At 41.7% G+C, this 4,717-nt stretch overlaps 1 pseudogene; it reads left to right on the top strand.

Moving 5' to 3' along the window:
- Positions 1 to 3,718: 3,718 nt before the first annotated feature.
- LOC137142030 (small ribosomal subunit protein uS4-like) lies at positions 3,719 to 4,044 on the top strand (annotated as a pseudogene).
- The last annotated feature ends 673 nt before the right edge of the window (positions 4,045 to 4,717 follow it).

Below are 4,717 nucleotides of genomic sequence, written 5' to 3'. Positions count from 1 at the left end.
AAAACTACAGGAGAAGGAGGGGGCAGTGCCCCCATCTAACTCTGTAGTGCTGTGGTTAGAGCACTCACCTGGGATGTGGGCTCAATGGATTCAAGTCCCCACTCTACCTGATTCAGAGAAGAGACTTGAAACATGAGTCTCTTGCATTCCATGGGAGTGCCCTCACCACTGTGTTATAGAGTATAAAGGGGAAGGGCTTTACGATCTCTGGTAGTTTTGTGAATGATGTCTAGTCCCTTTGTGAATCCAGCCCCTCCAAAAAATTTAGGGGCTGAAATTATTCATGTTAAATTCACAAATAGTTTTGAATGAGTCCAAACTGCATTTTTTGGCGACTAAACAAGTCATCTGAAAGATTTTGTACAACTATTTGCAATATAAGCTTTATATAGCAGCCCTCAGGTTTTTATACCCTATTTAACAGGGTGCTGACATTTTCAGAAAATTTTACTCACAGGAAATTAGGTGTTCAATTGAGTGGGTTAGCAGAATGACAGATGGCAATGGAGTAACTCCAACATTTCATTACTGAAATGCAACCATCAAAAAGCCTTCCCCACCACACACATTCTACTGGGAACTAACCAGTTTAATCTTTCTTTCTGCTCATAATCACATAGGGCGTGCATTTGCAGTGTCATTAGTGTCAATGAAACAACACCCCCTGATTTCAATGGTGTAGGATGAAGCATATACAACTAATTCCTGCAGAGCACTCTTGTGAAGTGCTGGGCATCTTCAACTCCCATTGGACTTCAGTCTGTCAGTATAATAATGAGTCAGTTTTTCCCTTGCTGAAAGATCTATATAAGTAGGGAGCAGACAAATCATATTTTTTATATTATATAAAAAGTAAAAGTTTTCTACAATACAAAGAACATAGAATTTTTAAAAAATGAGTAAATTAAAAAAAATAAAGTTTCAGATTGGTCCTTTCCGATTGAATACACTGAGCACTACAGTAACAACCACTTCTCTTCAGAGCCAGATGTTGTCAATTAACAGAATGTACTATACAATACAATACTTTTTAACACCTTGTTCCATTGTTGAAGATTTTTCCATGGCAAGGGCAAACCCAAATGATACCCTCACAAATGCCAGTAGATGTGTGCTACTTACTGTGGCTAGTTTTTGTACAGTTGAAATTTACTTTCAGAAACCATCTGATAGATCATTTAAACCCAAAGAATGGTTGATAGGTTGATATTCTTAGAAAGACATGGAAGATAGCCTTAGTGTGTGTGGGGGGGAGGTAGGTAAGATGGGAAGAGCCTTTGGTTTTATGATCCAATGGCGATTGTAACATGTGATAACCAAAACAGAATACTTTGTTCTAAGTGAGGTCTTAGAGAATTACAGTATGAAATTCTATCACACACTCTTTAGACTCATGATCTGCTATCATAGTCATTCTGTGTGTACGTTTACTTTATAGTGGTGGGGGGAAGAGTCCCTTGCTTCTCCAAATCATCCTACTGAAATCTGTGCAAATGCTGCAGTCTGCAGGTTTTGGTTCTCAAAGATTTGTAAACTGAACCTTACACGTTCAGGGGACAAACTCTGAAAAGTGAAACAACCTGTGGTTCATCTGTGACAAATTTGACTCTCCAAAGGGAACAGCCTGTTGGGAAGACAGGAATGTAGGGCAGTACGCGAGCAGGATTCAGCAACCGAGCCAGCGGTGGCCAAAGGGGCATCGAGCAAGCATAGGACTCCAGCACAGGGTACGTGATTGGAGCGTAAATGCCTTTATTCAGTAAGGACTGTGATGGCATGTACCTTAAGCATGCTGTTCTGAATTACAGTTGCAGATACGACTCATTTCCCTCCACCCCAGAGTGAACCCCGAAGGTTGGCGGTTTCTCTGTTTATTCTAGTTCCCTCTTCCACGCCCCCCTCCCAGGTGTCTGGCTCCTGTCTGGGCTCAAACCAATCCGATCAACATGTTTATGTTTCTCCTTTATTTGGTGCTTATCTCGGCTAGTGCTGCTGCTTCCACATCTGTCTGATCCAGTGTCACCATGGTGCTACCATGGCCATGTTTCCTGGATGGGTGTGGCTGATCTCGGGTGCAGGAGAGGCAGGAAGCGGCAACCTTGGCATCCCAGGGCCCAATCCTTCCATCCCAACACAGCCCACAGGGTTTTCAGGCTATAAGGGGATGGGGGGGTAGGGGGAAGAGGAAGTATTGGGGGATGAGAAGATATCCAGATGAGTTTCACAGGATATAGTTGGGGTAAACCAAGCCATCCTTTTCTTGGGAGTAACCTGACAGTCTTCCACTGCCCAAACAGTCTTGGGCCATAGGTTTAAGAAACACCAACTACAAAATTCAGTTATTTTGGAGGGCACAACTGAATTTCAAGTTTCTTAAACGACAACAAACAAACAAACCAACCAGGTTACCTCACATTATGGTCCTAGTTTGATTTAGCATCTTGTGTAGTCAAGCAATCAGACAATCCACTAATGAATGACATATTTATATTTTAAATAAAGTTGATTATCATGGGATCTCACAAAATACTTAAGAGATCGTTGTGCGAGTCTTTTTGACATTGCTGTATCCACGATGAACCATCATTTAAAAAAGCAGTATCTCCAATACCCATTGGTTTAAAACGACGGCCAAAGAGGAAAAATATTGTAAAATATAATTTCATTAAAGTATATTACAAGCAGTCAAACATCTTGTGTGTTATTCTCTCTAAGTAAGGCAATGAAAATGGATTTAAAGAACTGTAATTTGAATTATAATATAGCAGCCTTCTATCAGCAAGAACATTACATTTATGCAAGTCAAATGCATTCTTAATATCATTATTAGCATTTCTTCGCAATCCTAGGGTATAGCAAGTGTGTTTCCTAAAAATGTAAATGTAAGGCTTCTAGTCTAAATATATAATTCCACAGAGGACAACAGGGATGCTTTATTTGCATTTAGCTGGTATTGAGGCTAATGCAGTTAGAATCATCATATAACATATCTGCAAGTGCACTGGTCCTACCTATAAAAACCTTTGCATGAAGTCAGTTTTGTTTGAGGGGGGAAGACGGCAGAGCCTAAGGAAATTCACCACACAAATTTGGTATGTAGCATGCACACTGAGATTGCTGAACCCCTTGCAGCTTCTGTTCTCATGGTTTTAAAAACATCATAAGCCTAGAGAGGTCCCTATTGAATTGTGAGTTAGTATGTGCAAGATAAAAGGAAACTCAGTGCCTAAACCATTACTACAATAACACCATTAATGCTATGATAGTTAAGACTGCAACAGTGTTACTATTTTACAAAGCAGCCCCCCCAACCCCCCTCAATCTTCTTATGAATATTTAATCATGTAGCACATACAATGGAAAGACTACAATGGAATGACACTTGTATCAAACTAGACTTAAACAGAGATTTTCATCCTACAATGTTAACATTTCTTCTCCACTAAGATGATATAAAATCATAGATGACTGATGCACAGTATTAAAAATTTAACATCCTAACAGACTTAAATATTGTAGAAGCAAATGATCTACACTGAATACCAACAATCCCAATGAATAAAACAGTTACCGACCTGTAATAATTGTTGTTTGAGATGTGATGCAGATGTGTATTCTACTTTGGTGTGTGCGCGCCCAGCACATGGGAGCCAGAGAACTTTGCCTAGCAGTACCAGCTGCTGTTGTTGCTGGGCTAGAGCCCACAGCCTCGGCCAGGATGCCTGTTGCCCAGAGCTGAGTGTGCCGCAAGACCTACGTCACCCCCCCCGGCGCCCCTTTGAGAAATCCTGCCTCAACCAGGAGCTGAAGCTCATCGGTGAGTATGGTCTGCGGAACAAACGCGATGTCTGCTGGGTGAAATTCACTCTGGCCAAAGCAGCCCACGAGTTGCTCATGCTGGACAAGAAAGGCCCCAAGTGCCTCTTTGAAGGCAACACTCTGCTGCGGGGACTAGTGCGCATCAGGGCTCTGGATGAGGGCAAGGTGAAGTTGAATTATATCCTGGACCTCAAGATCACACTGTGCTGGCCAGGATCACTGTAGCACACTGCACCCTGCCCTTTCCCTGACATGACCCCTGGAACACACCCTATGCTGTGAAGGGCCAGGGAGCAGATGTATCCTTTGTAAAAAAGGGATTCTCAGCGTTGCCTTAAGGCAGCTTTAAATCCCCTTGTGCTGCTGTAGTGCTGCAAAGGGGACTAAAGAAAGGTCAAGCACCTGGCCAGTGTCTTTAAATTTTAAAAATAAAAAGCATAGATGGCTTCCATTCCTGCTAGAAATAGCTATCCCATTCTGAATCACCCTGTAACTAATCTATAATGGATAGATTTCTTCAGAAGTCTTCAGAGCATGTGCAGTACCAATTCAGATCTCTTAAGGCTAGATCTTTCTGGTATAAACAATGAAAAAGAATTGATGATCAGCAATAAATCTTTCTGATTTGTCACTAGCTCTAAAACGATCAAAAAGTCTGTTTGAAATTCACATATTGGGCACAGTACCGATGGATGGTTTTTGTGTTGCTTGCTTTGAGACAGCCACATGTCAAACTGAAAGCGGATCACAAGGTTGGTCATATGGCATCTACAAATGCAAAACATCGGCAGGGAGGAGTGGTGAACTATAGCAGCAAGGGTGCAACTTCCCATTAAGCAGCAAGGTGCTGCCTAATTGAAATTTGCGAGGCATAAAATGAGTCATGCTTCGTGTCCTA

Source organism: Emydura macquarii, unplaced genomic scaffold, assembly GCF_026122565.2.
Source record: "Emydura macquarii macquarii isolate MOO-44397 ecotype Brisbane River unplaced genomic scaffold, CSIRO-AGI_Emac_v2 contig_3128, whole genome shotgun sequence".
In the NCBI taxonomy this organism is placed as follows: domain Eukaryota; kingdom Metazoa; phylum Chordata; order Testudines; family Chelidae; genus Emydura; species Emydura macquarii.
The sequence above is the reverse complement of the archived record's forward strand: the minus strand, read 5'-3'. Positions and strand labels throughout refer to the sequence as shown.